Here is a 26,767-nt window from a genome sequence, read left to right on the forward strand (position 1 = left end):
AGATTCCTTTGACTCGGAAAAATAGTCGGCAACTCATTGCCAGCGGTGAAAGTAGTGGAGTTCCCTCTCCTGCTTTGTCTGCCCTCATTGGTCTGCAAGAACTGTCACTGGTCAACTTTGATCAGACTCTTGAGGATATGGTCCCCGAGGACTTGTTATCGGAGCCAGTGGATGATGGTGCAATGGAGGCTTGCGCTGACGTGCTTGATGCTGGGTTGAGGTCATCCCGTGCTTCGTCGACCTTAGAGCGCGATCTCGAGGGTCGGGAGACTGACTTGGATCGTCCTGGTCCTATGGAAGTAGCTGAGGGCCCGTCAACCTTAGAGGTGGTTACTGCAGAGAGCTTGGACCTCAAGAATGGTGCTGACACATGCCCAGCCCCCGAGGATGTCGCCAGGGATGACTTGGCTCGGGTGAAGAGTGTAAGCCACTGCCCAGCCCCCGAGGGTGCTGCCGGGGATGATCCGGCTCAAGTGGGTAGTGCAAACTATGACCCAGCCCCCGAGGGTGCCCGAGCAGGGTCTCCTTCCTGTACTTCCATGGACGTTCATGCGGGATCTCCTCCACACTCTGGCTGTATGGTGGTAGCCCAAACCGTGGACCAGGGAGTCGCTTTAGAGGGCAGCATCCCCGCTGATCGAGTGTTTGGCTCTGTTGAAGGCACCGAGCTGATTCCTACTGGTTCGTTGCAAGCTGCTTCGGGTGGTGGCCTCACGCCTGATTATCAACTGATCTCTCCTGATTTGGGGATCCCTTCGTTCTTTTCCAACCTCCAGGTACTGTGATGTATTTTAGCTTGGTTTTCACATTGTATGAACTACTGTCATTACACTCATCTGTTTTCCTCATCAGGCTTTGGTGGACAGGATGGCTAGCCAGCTGAGGTTATAGGGTGCTTCCCTCCCAGAAGTAGCTTCGTCTCTCGCATGTTGGAATCCAGTGTCACTTCAACATCGCGTCTCTGAATTGGAGGCAACCAACGCTGGTTAGTGCCTTTTTGCTTCTCTTTGCCTTCACTGTGGACTGCTTTACCTTCTGACCCCGTTTTGTTTGATTATCTCTTGCTAGGGATGACTCGGCGGATTTGAACTCTTGAGGAAAAACATTCCCGAGATCAGGCTGAATTGGTCCAGTGGTGTGCTGACCTCGAGGAGAAGTACTCTCAGAGCCAAACTGAACTGGGTCAAGTCTCTGCTGCTTTGGATGACGCCAATGCACTGAGTTCTTCTCTTCATGCTCAACTCGATTCTGAAAAGGTAATTTACAAAACTGTGCTTTGCCTTACTGTGTTCCTATTACCTGCTTGGTTTTTGAAAGAGTTGATTTTTGCTCGCAGGAAGAAAAGCGTATCCTCGCTGCCTCTCGTGACAGTCTTGACAGATTGTATCGTGATTCTAGCAACTCGCTGACCATCTTGGAGAGGAGTCACCGCTTTACAATGGAGGAATTGGACAATCAACGATGTAAGCTGCAGGAATCTGCGGACGAAGTGACCCGCCTCAAGCAGTTGATATCTGCTAAGGATGCTACCATCAAAGAACTCCGAGCTTCCAAAAAATCCATTGTCCAGGAGTTAGAAACTGCTCGACTGGCTGCTAAAGTTGCCGAAGAAACTTCTGTTACTCTCAAAGCTCAGCGCGACAAAGCCATGGACAAGGCTATTCGGGCGGGACGAATCTTGATGAGGAGACCCGGCGTGGTTGTTCCTGAAGACATAAGGGCTGATGTGAATGCTGCCCCTGATTCCTCGAGTCGCCCTTCTTCGTCGGTCGCTCCTGAGAAAGACATTGCGAAATAGAGAAACATTTTGCGTGCTTTGAGCGCGCGGTTAGCATGATTGAGTATTTGTTAGAGGACATCAGTTCAGCATTCGAATGATATAATTACTCTCTTATTGTCTCAGAATTCATCAGTTCGTAGATTTGCAGTGGTGAAATGACGCGCGATGATTATGAAATTTGTTTGCGGGATATAGAAGTCATCCCTGTATGAATAATCATAATTACGTCAGATCGCCTTAAGTCGCTGCTGACTTAAGTCGATTATTTTTGTTAATAGGGCGTAGTGGTCACCCTGAATTGCATAGGCATGAGCATGTTGCACCAGCTTAAGTCGCCACTGACTTTAGCCGATTGCTCCATTAGTAGGGCATAGTGGTCACCCTGAGTTGAGTAAGCGTGAGCATGTTGCACCACCTTAAGTCGTTGCCGACTTAAGTCGATTGCTCCGATAGTAGGGCATAGTGGTCACCCCGAGTTAAGTAAGCGTGAGCATGTTGCACCGCCTTAAGTCGCTGCCGACTTAAGTCGATTGCTCCGTTAGTAGGGCATAGTGGTCACCCCGAGTTAAGTAAGCGTGAGCATGTTGCACCGTCTTAAGTCGCTGCCAACTTAAGTCGATTGCTCCGTTAGTAGGGCATAGTGGTCACCCCGAGTTAAGTAAGCGTGAGCATGTTGCACCGCCTTAAGTCGCTGCCGACTTAAGTCGATTGCTCCGTTAGTAGGGCATAGTGGTCACCCCGAGTTAAGTAAGCGTGAGCATGTTGCACCGCCTTAAGTCGCTGCCGATTTAAGTCGATTGCTCCGTTAGTAGGGCATAGTGGTCACCCCGAGTTAAGTAAGAATGCAAGTCAATCGTAAACGAACTGAGTATCTTTGAAACTTCTTTTTTATTGACGACATATTTCCACTTTACAGAGTATATCGTCGTCCCAGCAGTTTTTGAAATACAGCTAGGGATAAAATTTTCTGAGGTGTTCTATGTTCCAGGAGTTCCCGACTTCTGTGCCGTCCATCTGAGTGAGACGATACGATCCGGGCCGAGTGACTTCTGCTACCATGAAGGGTCCTTCCCATAAGGGCGATAACTTGTGCCGTCCTTCCCCCGTTAGAATTCGGCGGAGGACGAGATCTCCTATTGAGAAGGATCGTTGGCGCACAGCCTTGTCGTGATAGCGCCTTAGAGTCTGCTGATACCGTGCTGATTGGATTACCGTATTTAGCCGTTCTTCTTCAAGTACATCAATGTCCTCCAGCCTGGTGGCTTCAACTTCTGCTATGTTTTCGAAGATCAACCTTGGCGCCCCGAACTTGAGATCGGCGGGTAGCACTGCCTCTGACCCATAGACCATGAAGAAAGGAGTGTTTCCATGCAAGGCTCGGCTGGGTTGGGTTCTTAGGCTCCAAACGACATAGGGCAATTCCCTTATCCACTTTCCTGCGAACTTTTCATTCTTGTCGAAGACCTTTTTCCTAAGTGCCCCCAGTATCATCCCGTTGGCTCGCTCAACTTGCCCGTTGGCCCTTGGATGTGCTACAGACGCATACTTGATCTGAATGCTCTTTTGCTCGCAGAAGTCGAAGAACTCTGAACTTGTGAAGTTGGATCCTAAGTCAGTTATGATGCTGTTTGGTATCCCGAATCTGAATATTATGTCTTGTATGAATTCCACGGCCTTAGCAGAGGTTAAAGAAGCGATGGGCTTGAATTCTATCCATTTAGTGAATTTGTCGATTGCTACCAATACATGAGTGTATCCCCCTTGAGCTTTCTTGAAAGGTCCAATCATATCTAGTCCCCAGCATGCGAAAGGCCAAGTTACTGGTATGGTTTGCAGTTGCCGTGCTGGCAGATGTTGTTGTTTTGATAAGTATTGGCAAGCTTCGCACCTCTGAACTAACTCGGCTGCATCATTCTTTGCTGTTGGCCAATAGAATCCTGACCTGAAGACCTTCCCGACTAGTGTTCTGGAGGCTGTATGTATTCCACATTGCCCAGCATGGACTTCCTCCAGAAGTTGCTTCCCAGTGGACGGGAGAATGCATTTCATGAGGACGCCTGATGCACCCCTTCTGTACAAGGTCTCCCCAATGAGTGTATAGTGAGCCGACTGTCTGGCAATGCGCTCTGCCGAGTTCTTGTCGTCTGGTTCTTCCTCATTCTTTATATACTTAATGATCGACCTTCTCCAGTCATCAGAGTCTGAATCGGGTTGATCTATAATGTTGCATTCTTCTGTTTGATCCATTGAGATACTCGGCTGTAGTATTTCTTGCACAAAGACTCCGGGTGGGACCTGAGTTCGACTGGATCCTAACTTGGATAGTACATCGGCTGCTGTGTTCCGATCTCTTTCTACATGATGAAATTCCAGACCCTCAAATTTGTCTTCCAACTTTCGGACGGCAGTACAGTATTTTCCCATTGAATCGCTTGAACAATCCCACTCTTTGTTTATCTAGCTAATGACTACCAGAGAGTCTCCGTATACCATCAATCTCTTGATGCCCAATGATATGGCGATGTTCAATCCATGGATCAAAGCTTCATACTCGGCTGCATTGTTAGAGGCTGGAAACAGCAACTGGAGGGCATATTTGAGGTGCTCGCCTCCAGGTGCGGTGAAGAGAATTCCTGCTCCTGCTCCCTGCAGCTTCAGTGAGCCATCAAAATACATCTTCCATACTTCTGCCATTTCTGGGTTCTCTGGTATTTGTTGTTCAGTCCATTCTAAAACGAAGTCAACCAATGCTTGAGATTTTATGGCAGTACGAGGTCGAAATTCGATGTCATGAGACCCCAGTTCACAGGCCCACTTAGCTATTCGGTCAATTGCTTCCTTGTTGTGAAGAATATCCCCTATCAGAAAGCCGGTGACTACTATGACTTTGTGATCATCAAAGTAGTGACGCAGCTTGCGGGCAGTCAGAAGTACTGCATATAATAGCTTCTGCACTTGAGGATATTTTTTCTTCGATGGACCCAGAACTTCGCTGATGAAATAAATAGGATGTTGCACGGGGTAGGCATGTCCTTCTTCTGCTCGCTCGACTACCAACGCGGTGCTTACCACGTGAGTCGTGCAAGAGATATATAGCAACAGATCTTCAGCCGGTTGGGTTGACGTGGCTCGTTGTGGTGGTTTCAGTACTGGTGGTGTTGTCAAGAATTTCTTCAGTGCATCTAGAGCTTCCTGTGCCTCTGAAGTCCACTGAAACTTATCCACCTTTTTGAGTAGCTTGTAAAACGGTAGACCTTTCTCCCCCAGCCTGGATATAAATCTGCTCAGAGCTGCCATACATCCAGTAAGTTGCTGAACCTTCTTTTGTGATCGAGGTGCTTCCATCTTCATGATGGCTTCAATCTTATCTGGATTAGCCTCAATTCCCCGGTTGCTGACAATAAACCCGAGTAACTTTCCTGCCGGTACCCCAAAAACACATTTCTCGGGATTAAGCTTCCATCTATACCGCCTCAGACTGTTGAAAACCAGTTGTAAGTCTTCGATGAAGTTTTCTGAGTTCTCTGTTTTGATAACCACATCATCCACGTAGGCCTCCACACGCTTGCCCCAGTGATCGGCTAAGCATGTCTGAATGGCTCTCTGGTAGGTTGCTCCAGCGTTTTTGAGGCCAAACGACATGGAGGTATAACAGAAAGCACCAAATGGAGTAATGAATGCTGTTTTTTCTTCATCTTCCTTTGCCAAACTAATCTGGTGGTATCCGGAATAGCAATCCAGGAAAGATAGCACAGAACATCCAGCGGTGGATTCCACCACCTGATCTATCCTCGGGAGCCCGAAGGGATCCTTCGGACAGTGTTTGTTGAGATCAGTATAATCAACACACATGCACCAATCCACTTTATTCTTTTTGAGTACAAGAACAGGGTTGGCTAACCACTCGGGATGTAACACTTCTCTAATGAACCCGGCCGCGACCAAGCGGGCCAGCTCAGCACGAATGGCCTCTCTCTTATCGGGCGTAAAACGACGTAGTTTCTGTCAGATTGGCCTTGCTTGTGGATAGACCTTCAGTTTGTGCTCGGCCAGTTCTCTCGGGACTCCCGGCATATCCGCAGGTTGCCACGCGAATACATCTCGGTTGTCTTGCAGAAACTGGACGAGCGCGCCTTCCTATTTATCACCTAGGCTAGAGCTGATGATGACAGTCTTACATTCATCAGCAAACCCCAGATTGATCCATTTAGTTTCTTCAGTCGGCCGCATAGAGGTCACGGCTTGAGCTTCCTTCGCCGGTACTGTGTGATCCTCCTCAGGCTTAGAGTTTGCCTGGGTCGAAGAAGTCGCCGACGGATTGGCAATGAGGGCCGCCTGGATGGCCACTCGGAAACATTCCGCGGCGCCTTGGAGGTCAGCACGCACAGTTATGATCCCTTGCGGTCCTGGCATCTTCAATATCATGTACGTGTAATGTGGAATGGCCATGAATTTTGCCAGTCCCGGCCTCCCGATGATTGCGTTGTACCCGCAGTCGAAGTTCGCCACTTCGAACCTCAGGAACTCGGTTCTGTAGTTTTCCGGAGTCCCGAAGGTGACAGGCATGTAGATGTGACCCAACGGGTATTCTCCCTCAGTTGGCACGATGCCAAAGAAGGGAGTGTCTTACTCATGGAGTTCTTTGAGGTGAACTCCCAAGTCTTGGAGTGTCCGGGGGAAGGTGACGTTGATGCTGCTCCCCCCGTCCACTAACACCTTCTTCACCCGGCTCTCTCGAATCACCGGATCGACGAGAAGCGGGTATTTGCCCGGATGGTCGAAGTTGAGCCATTGATCCGCCCGAGTGAAGGTGATCGGGTGCTCCGACCACCGGTATGGGGTGGGAGGGCCGGTGGTCGCCACCAGTATCTGGCGATCGTTGAGCTTTTGCTGTCTTTTGTTCTCCTGCGATCCGTGTCCGCCGAAGATGACGTTGACCTCCCTGTCAACGCGTGGAAAAGCTCCTCCTCCTCCTCCCTCCTCCTGCTGATGGGGTTGTCGTGGTTCATCTGGTCCTCCCCTCGGCGGAGGAGGAGGTAGAGGTTGGAAGGGTCGGCCGTGTCCGACGGAATGCTTGAAGTCCCAGCAGTTACGAAGAGTGTGGCGCATGTCCTTGTGGTACGGGCACTGGGCGTCGAGGATGTCGTCCAGCGTGCGTTCGCCTCCACGAGGTCCTCCTCGGGCGCGAGAGGCAGGTGGTCCGGCGGCGTGTACTTCTTCGCGAGGCCTCTTCTCCCATCGTTTGTCGGGTTGCTGGTTCGCGTCGCGTCATGGTGCTGCCGGTGTGGGCTTTGCTCCTCCAATGAGGTCCTGGGCCCGCTCGTCGGCGGTGATGTAGAGGTCGGCTTCCCGGAACAGCCCCTCGGAGGTAGTCGGTGCCTTCTGTAGTATGGCTCGGACGAAAGCCGAGTCATTGGATCCTCTGTAGAAGTCCTCGATCACGGCCGCCTCCGTGACCTCGGGGATACGATTTCTCATGGTCTGAAACCTTTTGAGGTACGACCGGAGAGTCTCGTCCCCCCGGCGCTTGATGGATTTGAGGTCCCACGGTTGCGCCGGCTTATCGGAGAGGGACTGGAAGTTGGCGGTGAAGCGTCGACTGAAGTCACCCCAGTCGTCGATGCAGTGTCGGGGTAGATGTCGCAGCCATTGCAGCGCGTCTTGCCCAAGGATAATGGGTAAGTACGCGGTCATCACGTCTTCGGACGCCCCGGCAGCTCGAGCAGCGGTGGTGTAGACGGCTAGCCAACCCCCTGGATCTTGCTTAGGTTCATATTTGTCGACATTGGATACCTTGAAGTTGGGAGGCCATTGGATGGCCCTAAGGCACGGAGTAAGAGCAGACACTCCGCACGTGTCCTCCTGTCGTCGGGGATGATGTCTGTCCTGGGGAGGGGAGTAGTGGTTGTGGTTCCTCGACCGCCCTCGGGTGGTGCCGCCAGTTGAGGCCATTGCCGACTCAGTTCTGGTGGCCTGGCTTTGAGCTGGGATGCCATGATCCCTGTCGTACTCCTCCCGGCGACGAATCTCGTTCTCATGCCGCCGTTCGCGTGAAGCATTGATGGAGCTTCGCGCGTCTCGGCGACTGTTGATGGCGTGTCGTAGATCGTTCGGCGGGTGAGCGAGCGGTAGAAGATGGTTGGCCGCCTTGGTGAACAGTCGTAGGTAGCCCTCAGTGTCGGGAGTCCGAGGGAGTCCATCAGCTATCCGAGCTAGTACCCCTCCGACTTCGCTCGGCGTGTTCACAGCTCGGGCGAAGTCAGGATTCAGGTTGCGCCCAAAGAATGGATTCTCCCGGCGTTGCCTTGCATCTTGCTCGGCTTGCTCCTGAGCCCGGCGGCGATCACGTCGTTGGGAGTTCCTTCGTTCTCTGAAGATGCATTCTTCCGGAGTCTCTCCTATCTCCGAGACCTCGTCTCGCGAGACAGGCTGCTCCGGATCCCGTTCTCCGGCCGCGTGATGTCGTCGAATGTTCCTACGCCGGTTCCTCCGTCGGCGGGATTCTCGTTGAGGCGGTTCTTCTCCGGGTGCGGTCGGCTCGTCGTCGGAGACGGTAGGCGACTCCACTCTCCCGATGAAGAGGACGTCGGGGTAGAATGGTACTGTCGTCGCGGCGACTTTCTTTCTGTTCTCCTTTGAGGGCGGAGGAACGGAAAGAACGACTTGCTTCCTCTTGGTCTCCTTCTTCCTCACGATCTGTGTCCATTCTTTTGTCGGGGAAGTAGACAGTGGAGTTCTCCGGGTCAGCGGGCCCTCGGTTCCCGATTTTCCGAAGACGATCTTTTTCCGGAGAGTTGGAGGTTGCGCTTCTCCGGCATTTTCGGAGTTTGTTGGAGGAGACTTCTTTTCCTGTGGATCCGCAATGCGGTGTAGAGTTCCCTCTTCATCTGCTACGGATGAGATTGTTCCGAAGCAGAATACGGATCCGGGACGCAGGGTGATCTTGCTGTAGAAGGTGACGGCCATTGAGCTAGCTTGGATCGTCGACACACCCCCTACCTGGCGCGCCAGCTGTCGGTGTTTTGGGTCCGACCGCACACCCAGGGTTGCCCCTCAAGGTGTTTTTAGGAGTAGGACGGTGTCGACAACTGTAGCAAAATGGTTCGTGCCGATTGCACGAGGGACAGTGGACAAGATTTACAGGTTTGGGCCGCTTAGAGATGCGTAACACCCTACGTCCTGGTGAGTATGCTTGGTGGGCAATATTACAAGAGAGCTCTCTGAATTGAGAGTGCAGAGAGTTGATGTGGGTGGCTAAGTAATAGTGTCGATTGATCTGAAGGGGTGCCCCCTAGGCCTTATATATTCGACCGTGGAGCAATACATGTGGATATGGTAACAACGTGCGCCTAAAAGATAGTGAACTGCTCGAGTCTATCTCCCTATGATTCTGCCGACCTATCCCCGCGTGGCTCCGTTGCATGAGAGCTCCAGCGTGGGAAAGTCAGATCTCTGTTGCGATCGCTCGCTCGGCATTGTGGACCGTCCAGGTTTACATCGATCCGGCCTCGTGTCAACCTGCTCTGCTGATTATTCTTCCCCAGGCCCACGAAAGAATGGCCTCACGATTTATTGGGCCCTTGGGCCTTTCGTGAGGTCTTTTACTCTTTTAGTGGACCCGGGGGATATCTGTCCCCCACAGCTTCCCCACCCAGTGATGTTGTGGGATGGTGGCGAGGCGCTGATCGAAGAGGAATTTCAGGCTATAGTGGTCCGTCTGAACTGTGAAGCGCCGGCCCTAGAGGTATGGCCTCCAATGGCGAATGGCATGGACCAGTCCTATCAGCTCTCGCTCATAGGCCGCAAGCGATCGATGTCGTGGTGCCACCGGTCTGCTGAAGAAAGCGATGGGATGTGCCTCCTGGATGAGCACTGCGCCAAAGCCGTGTGTGGAGGCGTCGCATTCCACCACGAACGGCTTTGTTATGTCCGGAAGGGCTAAGACCGGCCCCATGGTGACCGCTGCCTTGAACGCGTCAAAGGCCGCGACCACCTCCGCTGACCATGTGAAGCCCTCTTTCTTCAGGAGAGCGGTCAACGGGGCAGCGATGGTGCCGTAGTCATGGATGAACTTGCGGTAGTAGCCGGCCAGCCCCAGGAAACCCCGAACCGCGCGCGCCGAGCGTGGTTGAGGCCAGTCGCGAACCACCTGTACCTTGGCGGGGTCCATGGCCACCCCGGACGTGGAGATCACATGCCCGAGGTAGGCGACGGAGGGGACCTCGAAGGCACACTTGGACTGCTTGACGAACAATTAGTGCTACTGGAGTACCGCTAGTACGGTGCATAGGTGACGTAGATGGTCCGCCTAGGTGGAGCTGTATATCAGGATGTCATCGAAAAACACAAGGACAAACAGGCGAAGGAAGGGCCTCAATACGTCGTTCATGAGAGCTTGGAAGGTCGCCGACACATTGCAGAGGCCGAACGACATCACCAGGAACTCGTACAAGCCGTCGTGGGTGCGGAAAGCCGTCTTGTGGACGTCGTTGGCCCTCATGCGCACTTGGTGATAACCCGAACGTAGGTCCAGTTTGGTGAAGAACCAGGCGCCATTGAGCTCGTCCAGCAGCTCTTTGACGACTCGGATGGGGAATGCGTCCTTGACGGTGAGCATGTTCAGTGCACGGTAGTCGACGCAGAACCGCCATGACCCGTCGGGCTTTTTGATGAGGAGAACCGGCTAGGAGAATGCCGATTCGCTTCGCCGCATGATGCCTTGGTTGATCATGGTTGTGCACTGCCGCTCGAGCTCATCCTTGTGAGCCACCGGGTACCGGTATGGTCGGACTGCGACCGGAGCTACGTCGGGAACGAGGATGATGCGGTGGTCACGGTCCCGTTGGGGAGGTAGACCCGTGGGCTCGGCGAAGATGTCGGTGAAGTGAGCCAGTAGCGCGTCGAGGAGCTGGTTGCTGCCGATGGTGACACTGAAGGCCGATGTCGCGGTCGACGTGGTTCTGGACCAGCAGACCGTGCGTCCATGGAGCTGGAACTGCATGGTGTGGTTGGCGATGTCCCAGACGATCGGCCCCAAGGTGGCAATCCATTGTGTCCCAAGGACCAGATCAAAGTCCGCCAGTGGCATGATGTAGAGGTCGACGCAGAACGGAACACCCTCAATGGAGATCGGCGCCTGGGGCAAGACTCCCGGGCACGCGATGCGCTCACCATTGGCCACTCGCGCTGTGAGCCTTGGTCGAGCCCGGACCTGTAGATTCGTGTGGACAGCCGCCTCCTCGCCGATGAAATTGTGTGTTGAACCGATATCGAGGAGAGCGATCAGGGTCGCCGCGCCCACCTTCACTCGGATCTGCATCGTGCTTGTTGGAGACTTGTTCTCAAATGCTTCGAATTAAGAACAAGGCAACACAAAGATGTTAAGTATAAATGCCCTTCGTCCGCTGAAACATTATCTCCCTAAGGATTTAATGAGCTTCGGACGAAGGTCATAGGTAAAGTATCACGAAGGTTTCACCTTTGTGATCATATTTTTAAGACAACAATGAGAAATGAAATATACAGCACAAAATATATTCACATGTTCTATTATATGAATATACAAGTATTAAAACATAATATTTTAGCACCTTTATACCTTCGCCTTGGCAGAAAACAATAATCCAAACGTAACGTGACCGTGATTACATGATCCGGTGAACAGTGCCGGGACACTGTTCACCTATTTATAGGCACAGGATGCAACCTGCACAAAATTACATTTATGTCCTTTACAATCGACTACAATAATGACATAAAACATCATGGGTCTTTAAGTCAATTCATCTTTAAGTCGGTTCGACCCTTCATCTTGAGATTTGTCTTTATGCCGAAGCTTTATAGATAATAGCTTCGGTGCTTGCTTCTGAGAAGACCTTTCGAAGGTGTTCTTTTTAGGATCTTCGGCTACGAAGCATACCCCCAACAGTAGCCCCTTCGCGGTGCTAGATCGTTTTTCATAACGAGCTTGATCCGTGAAAAAGTATTCTAGGCTTCGGGACGCCGAAGATCCAAAAAACACCTTCCCTGAGCTCGTTGGCGAGAAACGATTAAAATAATCGTCGCGCGCGCCCCATCTTGCACCTATTACGCGCGCGCTAGCGATTCACCTTCTCGGACCCTGTGGCCCACCGTTCAGTGAGTGCGGGTGGCTGTTTGTTCGGTGCTGGAGACCTTGCCGATTCACCTTCCCACCTGCGGCACTATATAAACAGACAAGTAGGTGTGAAGTTACCACGGCATTCATTGCTATTGCACTGTTTTGCTGCCAAATTTTTAGTCATAGCCAAAGCTTAACCATCGTGCTCAGACGAAACTTCGCTTGTGATTCTGCTTCGGCACAAGAGTAAGAGCTTCGGAGAAAACAAAAAAGTCTACACCAAAAATTTCAAACAAGTCATAATCAAATGGCCAGAGTTCGCTCTACTGCTCGGGTCGATCGTGAGGGAGATGAGACCGAAGTTACTGATACTGTTCCTATTTCGGAAGCAAACACCGGAGGACACGCCTGCTGCCGAAGACATCCCTGCTGTCGAAGCAGAACGGGCCGTCGTTGAAGAAACTGATTCCGAAGATGATTACAGCAGCGCAGTGCCGAGCAAGCCTAGCCACCTGGACTTCGGAAAGTCCACCATCTCTGAAGCTGATTTTCCTAAGATGGTGAAGTTGGGCTATCTTAGTGAAGCAAAGAAGGAATTGATTCGTTTCGGTGGAGAAGAAACTAACCCGAAGCCGGGAAAAAAATGAAGTGGTGGTTTTCAAAAGTCTTTTTAAAGCTGATTTAAGATTTCCTCTGAACAAGATGATTGCTGGTGTGTTGAAGAAATATGGGATCTACCTTCATCAGCTGACGCCTAACGCTATCGTTAGGCTGAGTGTTTATATCTGGGCCCTCCGAAGCTAGGGGGTGGAACCATTCTCCGAAGGTTTTTGCCGAGTACACGAACTGCACTACCAAACCAAGGCTAGGGGGGATGGTTTGCATGAAAATTTTGGCTGCTACAACTTTGCTTACCGTAAAACTACAAAGTTCCCAGTGATTAGCTACCGAAGCAAATGGCCAGCAGGATGGAAATCTCAATGGTTTTATGTCAAAGTTGACGAAGATGAAGATAAATTGGTCCAGAGTCCGTTAGAACTGACCTTCGGAGAAACAAGACCCCCGTGCAACATGATACGGGGGAGCCCGAGCCAGATTGCCTTGGCTGAATTTCGAGTAATTGCAGATCATATTGGCACTAGAGACTTGGTGCAGGAATTTTTGGCCTTCAGACTATTTCCTACTTTGAAGGAATGGGAAATGCCAAAACTAGAGGGGGAGAAGAAGAAAGGGGAGCTTATTCGGTTGCCTTACCACTACAAGTTCAAAAAACATTTCAAAGTACCCTGCCAAGAATGCTGGATACAATTGAAGTAATGTGCAACAAAATTCTTGGAAATTATTCTAAAAAGAAGATCAATTGATGATAGCGGCCTTCGGCATCCGTCCGAAACGAAGGCTAAACAGAGTGATGGATGCCATAGGCTTTGAATATCCTGATTATGAGCGACTGGACAAGGGTGCCGAAGGGCAGAAAAGAAAAAGAGTGGCTAGCGCTTTGAATAAAGACGGCAAAGATCAATCAAAGAAGAAGAAACAAAAGTCTGAGGCGAAAGCATTAGCTTCGAAGAAAAGAAAGGACTCGATCCGAAAGCAAAAATCAATTGATGAGGAAGAGAAGACTTCTGCGACATCTTCTGATGCTGAAATAGAGGAAATTCTAAAGGTAATGACTGAAACTTTGCCTGTCAAACTAAGTCCATTGGGGCTTCATCTGACGAAGCTTTTTCATAAGGAAAAGGAGCCCACAAAAACAAAAGCACCTAGGCCAAAGAGGCAAAGGATTATTACTGTGACAGAAGTAATTGAAGCAACTCCACCCAGGGCTTCAGCTCCAAAGGTGCCTGCTATTGAAAGCACAACAGCTACTGAAGCTGCACATTCGGAGGGCACAGATGCCGAAGCTACCAGAGTCGAAGACATTAATTTGGAAAGTGTGGCTCTTAATATATATAAAATTCTGCTAGACATGGCTGTAGAAGAAGCTGCTGGAGCCACCGAAGAGGCTTTGGCCCCAGAGGCCGAGAAAAAGAAAGAAATTGCCGAAGAAACACTGGAGGATGAAATTTTCAATTTTCAAAACTTGGTTGGTCAAGAATTAACAAAAGCCGAAAAAGAAGAATTAAAAGATTATGCCATTTCTTGCGGCTATCGGCCAGGGGCACTTCTCTTCGGAGGTGTTGATGATGAAAAGCTAGGCTGCATCCGAGATCAGACCGGAGCAAAGGTTATCGGTACTCTATCAAAGAGTATTGGTTTCCCGAAGCTCGAAGCCGATATTAGCCGCCACCAACAACAGCATATCGTCGGTAGCTTGTTTTATTCCAATTTCAAGGTAAACAATCTCCCTCTAACTTTTTATTTTCATAAAAATGTTTTCTAACGGAAGTTGTTCGTGTACAGAGTATGCTATTGAGCAAAGCTTTGAGGATGCAACAGGATTTAGAAGACAAAAAGCAGGAGGTTATAATTGAAAACTTAGAAAACAAAATAAAAGATCAAACAACTGCTTTTGAGAAAAAAGAGTTCGAACTGCAAACAACTGAAGGTTTACTAGCGGAAGCCGAAGCTAAAATAACAGAACTGAATACGAAGCTTCTCGGTTCTGAACAAGAAAAGCTGAAGCTTAATGAAAAACTTGAGGCTGAAATCCAGAATGGTTTAGTTTTGAAAAAATCATTGATAGACCTTCAGAACAAATGTTTGAAATTCAGCAATCAATGTGTTCAACGACTAAAGAAGGTGTTTTATTCAGTCGGGGCCACTAGTGAAGAATTTATTCCTTCGGCTGAAGATCTACCAGGAGCCTTCGAACACATCAAAGGTGAGATTGATGACATCGATGATGTTATTGCTGGACACGGCGACTTTTGTGCCCTGGTAGCTTCTCGGGGCACCGCTGCTGCATTCCTGAAATCTGGCTGTGAGCATGGAAAAATTATCAACATACCCAATTTCAGCCTATCACCAGCAATTCTAGATGATATTCCTAACCTCGCCCGAAGCATTGCGAATAAATTTATAAAGGTGATATGGACAAAGGGTGGGCGAGAGAAAGCTGGTGACGAAGCCCGAGACCACCTTAAGCTGGTAACAATATTATACCTTTATGATTACCTTTTCCTTTGAATTTTGAATTTAGCTTATAATACTTACATACAGGTTAACCAAACCGAAGCTGAAGCTGCAGAATAAAAGGAAGAAGCTCTAGAGATGCTGTCGAAGCTCGAATAGTCTGTAAAAATAGCTCAAAAAACTCCTGTGATAACTTGTGTAAAGTATGATGTAATTGAATTTCGCTTTGTAATATAATCTTACTTTTTCGTCCATATATGAAATGCTTTGGTGTGGACGAAATTAATGTTTTTGAGCCATAGGCGAAAAACACCTTCCCTTCTTTGCGTACACAACGAAGCATAAAATTGTCTCTTTTTCTCTTTTTTCGAAGCCTTCTCTTTCGAAGCCGAAGCAAGTTTGTATGTTATGCTGATGATGATCCTATGTATGTCTAAGTGAATGTTTATGAATGCAAATGTATGATGTAATGTATCGTGCAAATGAATGTTCGAAGACACATATGAAACCAAATCTTTGCCGTTTATTTTTCGGCTTCACCGCTTATTTTTCGGTGTATCAGCGCTGACTTTTCGCTGTAAGCCTCCCTTAGGAGCTTCTTCGCCTTTTATTTCGGCGGAATCAGCGTTGACTTTTCGTTGTAAGCCTTCGTTAGGAGCTTCTTCGCCTTTTATTTCGGCGGAATCATCGTTGACTTTTCGCTGTAAGCTCTGCATTCCCTTAGGAACGACTTTTGAGCAGAAAACTTACGCTGCGCTCCCTTAGGAACGGCTTTTTGTAGCTTCGTCGTGCTCTGCATCCCCTTAGGGACGTCTTTCGAGCTTCTCCGTGTTTTTTCTTTTTCTCATTGCACTCGATGGTGCATGCCCAGTTTTTACATTTACATCTTCGGGGGATACTGTTCTTGTAGAGCTGATATAAGAAAAAGAGAAATTACATACTATGGCCCCATTAAAAACCTTTCTCCCCCTTTGGAAAGGAAAAGGGTGCCATAGGAAAGAATAAAAAAGATTACATCAGGTTACACATAATACCGCCGAAGCTCATCCACATTCCAAGATCTAGGAATGTCACTGCCGTTCATATCCTTCAGCCTGTAGGAACCAAGTCTTGACGAAGATACTACCAGGAAAGGCCCTTCCCATTTTAGCTGCAGCTTGCCTACTGTGTCTGGGTTGGCAATTCTCCGAAGTACCAAGTGTCCAGGCTTGATATTTTTTAACCGAACCCTTCTATCACGCCATTTTATTGTTTCGGTTTGATATTTATTGATATTCTCTACAGCCTGAAGCCTGATCCCTTCTATAACATCTTTTGCCACAGAATAATCAGCTTCGTCTTCTATCGAAGCCACTGTTCTTATTGATCCTGCTTTAGCTTCTTCTGGGGTTATTGCTTCATCACCAAACAACAATTTGAATGGTGTAAAACTTGTTGACCTTGATATTGTTGTGTTGTGGCTCCACACCACTTTGATTAATTCGTCCGGCCACTTCCCCCTGGGCTGGTTGAAGATTAACTTCATTATTCCTGTCATTATAATGCCATTAGCTCTTTCGACAAGTCCATTTGACTCCGGATGCCGAACTGATGCAAAATGGATCTTTGTGCCAATTTGTTCACAAAATTCTCTGAAAGCTTCGGCATCAAACTGCGTTCCATTGTCCACGGTAATGGCCTTCGGCACTCCGAAGCGACAAACAATATTTTGCCAGAAAAACTTTTGAACAATAACCGAAGTTATTGTGGCTAAAGGTTTTGCCTCAATCCATTTAGAAAAATATTCCACTGCCACTACAACATATTTTAAATTCCCTTGTGCTGGTGAAAGTGGGCCTAGCAAATCAAGGCCCCATCTTTGCAATGGCCAAGTGGGCTATATTAATTGAGTTAGAGACGAAGGTTGTTTTTGATCTCTTGCACATTTTTGACAACCTTCACATTTTTGGACTAATTCTACTGCATCTGAAGCTGCCTTCGGCCAATAGAATCCTTGACGAAAAACTTTACCCAATAGAGGTCTGGATCCGATGTGAGATCCACACAGGCCTGCATGTATTTCTTTCATCAGCTCTATACCTTCAGTTCTGGATAGACATTTGAGTAATGGAGAACAGACTCCATGCTTGTATAACTCCCCTTCTATTATTACATATGGACGGGCTCTTGCCGCTATTCTCTTTTGATAAGCTTCGTCATCTGAAAGAAAATTGCCCTGGAGAAAAGACATGATCTCAGTTCTCCAATCTTCGCTGTAAACAGGAGATATATTGAGCACTGCTCTTTCAAGAAGGTCAACCAAAGGTGCTTTTATTGTTTCAAAGAAAACTTCCGAAGGTAATGGTAGCCCCTGTGCTGCTGACTTGGCTAGTAGATCAGCGAGTTCATTTTCTCCTCGTGGAATATTCTTAACAGAAAACCCTTCGAAGGAGGCTTCAAGCCTTCGAACTGTATCCAAATATTTTTCAAGCTTCGGATCTCTTGCTTTGCAACTTTTGTCAATATGGCCAGAAATAACTTGAGAATCAGTTTTGAGGACCGCCCTTCTTATCCCCATTGCTTTCAACTTCCGAAGACCGAAAAGCAAAGCTTCGTATTCAGCAATATTATTTGTACAACTAAAATCAAGTTTCACTGCGTAGCATGTTCTGACTTTGGAAGGTGCAATTAAGACGGCAGCTGCACCTGCCCCAAAGGTTCCCCAAGAACCATCGCAGAATACTGTCCAAGCTTCGGCATCTTTACTTGCTTCTTCTTCCTGAGCCCCTGGCGTCCAGTCAGCAATGAAGTATGCTAACGCTTAGGACTGAATCGAAGATCTATGCACATAATCAATGCAGAACTCATTGAGCTCCGCAGCCCACTTCCCAATCCTTCCAGTAGCTTCTCTATTTCTCATAATATCCTTCAAAGGCTGTAAAGAAGGAACAATTATGTTGTATGCTTGAAAATAATGTCGAAGTTTCCTGGAAGCCATCAAAACAGCATACAGCACCTTCTCCAATTCTGTATAGTTTTTCTTTGATAAACTAAGGACTTCGGAGACGAAGTATATTGGGGCTTGCTTTTTGACTTGCCCTTCAAGCTTCTCTTGGACAAGTGCCGCACTTACCGCTGAGTGTGAAGCTGCCACATATAACAACAGAGGAGCCCCTGGCGCTGGTGGAGTTAATGTTGTTAGATCTATCAAATACTGCTTCAGCTCGTCGAAGGCTTTCTGCTGAACTGACCCCCATTGAAAAACTTCGGCTGACTTCAGCACTTCAAAAAATGGTAAATTTCTCTCTGCTGATCTAGATATGAATCGATTCAGAGATGCAAGTCTTCCCGTCAGTCGTTGAGCCCCCTTCTTTGTGCTTGGTGGTTCCATCCGAAGAATAGCTTCGATTTTATTTGGATTAGCCTCAATCCCTTTTGCTGAAACTAGGCAACCAAGGAATTTCCCCTTCTTCACTCCGAAGACACACTTTTCCGGATTCAGCTTCAGTCCGGCTTGTCTAAAATTAGCGAAGGTCTCCTGCAGATCAGCAATGTGATTTTCTTGCTTCGTGCTTTTAACTATGATATCATCAACATAAGTTAGCACATTTCTGCCTATCTAAGAATGAAGAACCTTCGCTGTCATTCTGCTGAAGCTTCATCCAGCATTCTTGAGCCCCTCAAGCATCCGAAGATAACAATATGTTCCACTAGGGGTTATGAAGCTGGTTTTTGGCTCATCCTCTTTCTTCATCCAAATTTAATGGTAGCCTGAATAACAATCTAGCAGACTCATGGATTTGAATCCAGAAGCAAGGGCACCACTTCGCGTATCTATTTAGATTTCCTATTTTGATAGATAATGGAAGAATTCAAATAAGCAAAACTATTGGTATTGGTTCTATTCTCGTGCAGGGTCGCCGATACTCGTCGGTACCCTCTTGTCCAAGCTCTGACGAAGCTACTGCGTCAACTAGGGAATCTATCCTTGGCAATGGAAACTCATCCTTCGGACAAGCCTTGTTGAGATCAGTAAAATCAATACACATCCTCCATTTGCCATTGGCCTTTTTTACCATAACAGTGTTGGCTAGCCATTCTGGGTACTTCACTTCTCTGATGACTCCGGCGCTGAGGAGTCTTTTTACTTCATTCCGAGCACCTTCGGCCTTGTCATCAGACATCTTCCGAAGCCTCTGCTTTCTGGGTCTGAAGGATGGATCAACATTGAGCGAGTGTTCAATAACATCCCTGTTGACTCCGCAGAGATCATTAGCTGACCATGCAAAGACATCTTTGTTGTTGAACAGAAACCTTATCAGAGTTTTCTCCTGTTCCTCAGACAATTGAGATCCCAATAGCACCTTCTGCTCTGCTATATCGTCACATAAGAGCATGGGCTTCGGCTGATCGGCCGAAGCAGCTTTCTCCCTTCTGTACTTGTATTGCTCACAAGCTTCAGCTCCATCTATGTTATGGATTGCTTTTGAATCTGTCCAGTTTCCTTCGGCCTTTCTGGTAGCTTCCTGACTTCCATGAATAGCAATAGGCCCTTGATCCGAAGGTGTCTTCATGCAAAGATATGCTGGATGAAGAATTGCTTCAAAAGCATTGAGAGTACCACGACCAATGATTGCGTTGTAAGGGTACTCCATGTCAACAATATCAAACACAACTTGTTCAGTCCTTGTGTTGTTGATAAATCCGAAGGTTACTGGCATCGTGATCTTGCCAAGTGCTACAATCTGCCTTCCTCCGAAGCCACAAAGGGGATGTGTGGCATCATGGATCTTATCTTCGGGCTCTTGCATCTGTCTGAAGGCCTTAGCAAATATAATGTCCGATGTACTGCATGTGTCAACCAAAACATTGTGGACCAGAAATCCTTTGATAACACAAGAGATAACCATAGCATCATTGTGAGGGTAGTCCTTGAGCTGAAGATCCTCTTGGGAGAAGGTAATCGGGATGTGAGATCATCCTGACTTGATGAAGGGTCCTTGTACGCCTACATATTGTACCCTTCTCTGTGCCTCCTTTTTCTGCTTCTTGTTAGCCGGCTCTGAGCATGAACCGCCTGTTATCGGGAGTACAAGCTTCGGAGCCGAAGCAACTCTAGCTTCGAACGAAGCCATCAGCTCAGAAAGTGGAAGTGAGTTCACCGGAGGTGGGCGCCAATGTTGGAGACTTGTTCTCAAATGCTTCGAATTAAGAACAAGGCAACACAAAGATGTTAAGTATAAATGCCCTTCGTCCACTGAAACATTATCTCCCCAAAGATTTAATGAGCTTCGGACGAAGGTCATAGGTAAAGTATCACGAAGGTTTCACCTTCGTGATCATATTTTTAAGCCAACAATGAGAAATGAAATATACAACACAAAATATATTCACATGTTCTATTATATGAATATACAAGTATTAAAACATAATATTTTAGCACATTTATACCTTCGCCTTGGCAGAAAACAATAATCCAAACGTAACGTGACCGTGATTACAGGATCCCGTGAACAGTGCCGGGACACTGTTCACCTATTTATAGGCACAGGATGCAACCTGCGCAAAATTACATTTATGTCCTTTACAATCGACTACAATAATGACACAAAACATCATGGGTCTTTAAGTCAATTCATCTTTAAGTCGGTTCGACCCTTCATCTTGAGATTTGTCTTTATGCCGAAGCTTTATAGATAATAGCTTCGGCGCTTGCTTCTAAGAAGACCTTTCGAAGATGTTCTTTTTAGGATCTTCGGCTACGAAGCATACCCCCAATAGTGCCACAGGCCCAGACACCCGCGATGGCATGCAGGGAGAATACCGGGGCGTCTGCAGCGTGTTCAGCAGCCTCAGGTGCGGCGTCCGCGACGTCGAGCTCGACCCCTTACACGTAGAAGATGCGGCGACATGTGCGGTTGTGGCCCCAAAAATATTTCTCGTTGCAGTTGAAGTGGAGTTCGAGGAGGCGAAGAGTCCGAAGCAGAGTCCGGGCTAGACTCATAACCGCCGCCAGTGTTTCTGGGTTATGGATCCGGACAGCGTGGCTCAGCGGCGGCAGAAGCCCCCTGTGAAGAGCTGAACGCGCTGGTTCTCCTCCAGACGACCTGCTCATGGCAGGAGGGCCTGAACTCGATTGGCATACTCCTCCACCGTGCCCATGCGTCGGCACTCTGTCAGCTCGAACAGAGGGGCAGAGCACAATGGCGGCCCGAACCGTAGACTTAGAAGGTCCTTGAAACGACCCCACGGTGGTGTGCCCTCGTCCTCTTGGAGTTGCATGAACCAGAGCTGGGCGACGTCCTCTAGATTATATGACGCCATCCAGACGTGTTCCTCTGGTATGGTGCGCTGCTGGTGGAAGTACGATTCACACCTGCTGAGGAAGAGCATGGGGTCGGACTTGCCATCGTAGTGGGGGGAGAGTCGAGTTTCTGGAATCTGGGGGGCGATCAAGATCGCGCTGCCCATCTGAGCGGCCGCCGATGTTCGAACTCGAAGCCGGTTGCTCCTTCAGAGCGGCCATGTCGGCCTTCATGGTGGACATCTCCGTGGTGATGGACTTGAGCATCTCCATCATGTCCTTCATAGTGGGATCGGCCATGGCTGCGGCTGCGGGGCGGAGGCAGTAGAGGACTGTGGTGATGGTGGATGGCTGAGTTTGGGCGCGGCGACTGTGGAGGACTGATCTGAATGAGTGGAAGAGGATTGACGTGACGACGATACCAGGTTGTCAAGGGAGTTGGTTCCTAAGGTAGCTGGCCCTCGACTCTGCAACTCGTAGTCTCGGTTTGTCTTCGCCGGCAGGGTTATACCCCTTAGTCGTCGGCTTGACAGGGAAAAGAGGAAGAAGACTAGATGACTAAATTCTTGCTCAATTCCCTCAAGTGCCGGTTACAGATATATATAGCCTTCGCTTGCAACAACTCCCCCCTAAACTTTAGGATCTAATTCCTTATCTTTCTATTCTAGCCACTAATCTATGTCTGAAACAAACTCCTAAACTTTAGGATCTAACAAACTCCTAAATTTAGGATCTAATTCCTTCTCTTTTTATTCTATCCAATAATCTGTTCCTAATTTCCTTCCTGGGCGCTAGACCTGGACGCGGCGCGCTCAGCGGCCCATCGAACTTCCCTGACGCGCCGTCTTCGGGTGAAGGGGAGACCCCACATGACACAAAGACACTTACTAGGATGATCCTGGGTCAAAGGGATCTCATGTGGGGCGACAACAGGGTTGTAGGCCCCACAATAAGCATGAACTGCATGAGAATTTCAACTTCATTCGTGGCCGATTGAACATCGGCCACAACAAGCACTTCTTCTGGATGGTTGGGCAAAGGAGCTTCAGAAGGAGATGCATTGGGCAATTCTGGAGATAATCCTACGAGAGGTGAACACACATGTCTCACTGGATCAATGGATAACTTTCGCACGACCAGATCCAAACATTGAAACTCATTCTTCATCACAATTTTGACATATTTTACCCAGTCATCTTCTGAGCCAATAGAGATCAACCACCGGAATATTGTTCCAGATCCACCATGGTGCACTAAACCCTCAACTAAAATGCCAGAGTCGTTTGAATTGCAATGAAACTCATCACAAACCCTAGCAAAAATCTCGCTAAACGACCGCCTTTCTTCGAATATCACTGTCACCTCCTTTATTCTATCAAAACTAACATTCCCATAAACATCTTCCTCCACACTTCCACCATGAAATATGGTGACTAGCTTGTCCATCTATTTCAAAGACGAATTCATTACTAATAATAACTATATACTAATCTCATCTACTAATACCTAAATACTTACTAACTAATAATTAAATAATAGTTACTTAATAACTAAGAACTATATACTAACTAAAAACTAACCACATCTAATAGCAGGAGCGGATATTGGGTCTGGGCCACGACCCAGGTCGTAACCCAAAATATTTTTTATATATGTATAGAATTTTGGTCCAGAAAAAACCTAACGGGCCACACAAAACCACAAAGGCCTGTTAGGTTGGTTGCTACTTCGCCAGCTGTCTTGGCTGCTTGGTTGATTGGCTTCTCGCGACGCGCGGCGTGTGCCTTGCTGTCGTTCGTCGTCCAGCCATCCAGCAGGCAGTGACCTTGCCCGGCGGCCGGTGGCCGGAGCAGCGGTCCAGCCTTCTCGGCTCCTCACCGTCGTCCAACGTCCTTCATCGCTCAGCCGCTGTGTGCCTGTGTCCGTCCGAAGTCCTCCGTCGCTCAGCCAGTTAGTCATTGTGTCCGGCGCTCAGCCGCTGTGTCCGGCCAACTGGCCAGGCCGCCAGGGCCAACGTTGGGCGCCGCTCCAGCCTCCAGCCCTCCAGCCTCCATGCTCCAACTCTAGCACTATATTGTAAGCAGTAAAGCTCTTCTCAGCTTCTTTTTTGTTACTAGTGAACAACGACACAATGAGCTAAATATTATCATTAGTTATATTATCATGTTGTATCTTTTATTTTATATAAATATTTAACTTGCAATGTGTAGGTTCAAATTCATGTGCTAATGTTGATGAAGTTATTAGAGACAGGGAAGGACCAAATCTTCTCTAATTAAGTACTTTTATATTTTTATCAAGTTTATTGTATTTTTATATGCTGAATTGAGATAAATACTATCTTAGTCTATGTTTGTAGTATATTTTGTTTTAGCGGTATATTTAGCCGCACAATATATTAGGGGTTGTTTAAAGTAACCTTCAAGTTTTATAGAGTGGCCCGAGGCATTAATTTTATAGAACTCCGCCACTGTCTAACAGAGTTATATAATCTATGAATATTGTATGAAAAAAGGTATACCTGAGGTCACGATGGAGTCAAGCTGCCGGTGGCGGTGGCGGTGGAGTCGGACGACCTCCTATCTAAAACAAAATAACATGATACTCTCAGTAAAAATTTGGGTAGCACCTTCCCTGTATGGTAAGGTTTCTAAAACCTGTAGAGAAACGAACAACACGATGGCTAACATACACACTGAACAACTGAGAAAACAACATGATGGTTGACATACACATGCGCATTCACTAAATATACTAACAACTAAATAGCTAGCTAGTTCACTAACTAACTAAACTAACAAATTTCCTAACAAACTAACTAAACTAATAAATTGGCTAGTACGTACTTAAACGAACTAAGTAACTAACTAACAAAAATATAACTAACTAAACTAAGTATAAGAGCGTACCCAGTGTTGTAGGCTTCCCGCACTATGTAGGGTCTGGGGAACGATATCTTTAAGCGCCAAGTCTTACCCGCATAATATACAGAGGCTGGGGCTCGAACCCGAGACCTTACGGTTACAGACGATAGGCTCTACCGTTGCACCAATCCCGCCCTTCAACTAACTAAACTAAGTATATACTAACAAAATTGGTAACTAAGTATATACTAACAAAATTGGTAATCTAACTAACTAACTAACTAAACTAAAAAAAATCTGATAAATAAATACCTAGCAAGACGGCGAGTAGTGCCGCGTGGTCGTGCACGGCGACCGGCGGGCGCGGCAAGGCGACGGCGACGTGTGGCCTCGGTGGTGAGCCAGAGGTGGGCGGCCAACGCATGTTGAATAATTAGGCAAATTCTAGATTAAATTCTGAATATAAATCATGACCAAATCAGAAGAACTGAAGTAAAAAGCCAAATCAGATGATGCGTACTGATTAGACATACTGATAGATGGCGCGCCGGAATCAGCAGGGTCGACGACGTCGAAGCAGCGAAATCAGCAGGGTCGACGAGGTCAGAAGATCACGAGCAGTCGCGTGAAGATGCTTCCCAAAAACCTTATTCGCCCTCTGCCGATGCAGGATCTAGAAGACGAAGGGTTCCGGAGACCTGCTCTCCTGATCGCAGATGCACGTCTGCGGTCGGGATGAAGAGAACTAGAAGACGGCTCAGCTGTGAAGAGAGGCGAAAGCGAAAACTAGATTGATTTGGATGTTGGCTGCCGGGCTCCTTTTATAGGGCCGAGTCCGCGACCATCGATCTTATCCGCCCACGAAAATCTCGCGTTCAGTTGAGATTTTATAGCGATCGGTTAGGATAAACGTAACAGCCAAGAAAGGTAGCCGCGCCCCCGCAAGGCGAAGGGCCGGATTTCGGCGGACCATTCACGCGCATGTTGTGCGCCCGCGCCCTTTGCCCCGCCCCGCCCCGCCCAGGCCAGGCCAGGCCAGGCGAGCGAGCGCGCGCGTGTGTGGCTCTCCACACTCTCTCCTCTCATCCATGACTTGGTGAGTGAGTGTGGCTTCCAAATTTAAGCTAGCTCTACTCCACTAAAACTAGCAATATGGTGCTATTGGTTCCACCTATTCCCTAGCCATACACTTATATGGGCTTTTGAGATTTTCCTGGGATTTAATTGAATTTTTCAATTTGGGCCTTAGCCCATAAATCCTAACAATCCCCCACCAGATCTCAAATGGCCATCTGCAGTTTTCGCCACTGTTCACTACTGTTTAATATACTAGTTTTTCAGCAGAGACTGTTAAGTTGAACTTCCGCCTAGAACTCCAAGCTACACCAACCCACAACTTGGACAATGGACTATGCCTTGAATTGCAAGTTTTGCGTGAATGGGTTTCACTTGAAGTCATGACCAGTACTTGGCTACCAGTAGTTTCCTTCTCGGGTGGAGCATATACGTCGTACTCCAAGGTCTCTTCATGAATTTACTAGAGATCACCCAAATCTCATAGACTGCGACGTTAGACAGTCTAACTCATATAGGTGTGTTCTTTCAAGAATGTTCTGTAGGACAACATCTTCGCTAATACAAGCCAACAGAACACATTAAGGCACAGAGCCAACCTGCCTTACAGCATTTGAGAGTATTGCATCTTTACTTAGAGAGGGTCAAAGGTTACTCTCCTCAGTTCACCAATGGCTTGTTCTTCCCAGGACCTAATTCACGGGATCTCCGATCACATAAACTGGGTTTCCACCATGGCAACTTTATTCGGGTCTCATACCCATCTCTCTCGATGCGATTTCTATCACATTACGTGGTAGTCCCTTGGTAAAAGGATCTGCCAGATTTTTATCTGTTGAAATATAAGTCACACTTATAACTCCGGAGTTTCTCAACTTTCTGACAGACTTCAATCGTCTTTTGACATGTCTTGATGACTTTCCATTATCCTTAGAACTCGTCACTTTAGCAATCACTGTCTGATTGTCACAGTTCATAAGGATAGCTGGTATTGGTTTCTCAACCACTGGCAAGTCCATCAAGAGTTCACGCAACCATTCTGCCTCAACGGTTGCTGTGTCAAGTGCAGCTAGCTTGGCTTCCATGGTTGACCTCGTCAAAATGGTCTGCTTGCATGACCTCTGAAAGTCGCCTAGAGGGAGGGGTGAATAGGGCGAATCTGAAATTTACAAACTTAATCACAACTACAAGCCGAGTTAGCGTTAGAAATATGAACAAGTCCGAGAGAGGGAGTAAAACAAATCGTGAGCGAATAAAAAGTATGACACAAGGATTTGTTTTACCGAGGTTCGGTTCTCGCAAACCTACTCCCCGTTGAGGTGGTCACAAAGACCGGGTCTCTTTCAACCCTTTCCCTCTCTCAAATGGTCCCTCGGACCGAGTGAGCTTCTCTTCTCAATCAAACGGGAACCAAACTTCCCCGCAAGAACCACCACACAATTGGTGTCTCTTGCCTCGGTTACAATTGAGTTGATCGCAAAAAGAATGAGAGAAAGAAGCAATCCAAGTGCAAGAGCTCAAAAGAACACAACAAATCTCTCACTTTAATCACTAGAGCTTGTGTGGAGTTGGGAGAGAATTTAATCTATTTG

Source organism: Zea mays, chromosome 3 (assembly GCF_902167145.1).
Source record: "Zea mays cultivar B73 chromosome 3, Zm-B73-REFERENCE-NAM-5.0, whole genome shotgun sequence".
NCBI lineage: Eukaryota > Viridiplantae > Streptophyta > Magnoliopsida > Poales > Poaceae > Zea > Zea mays.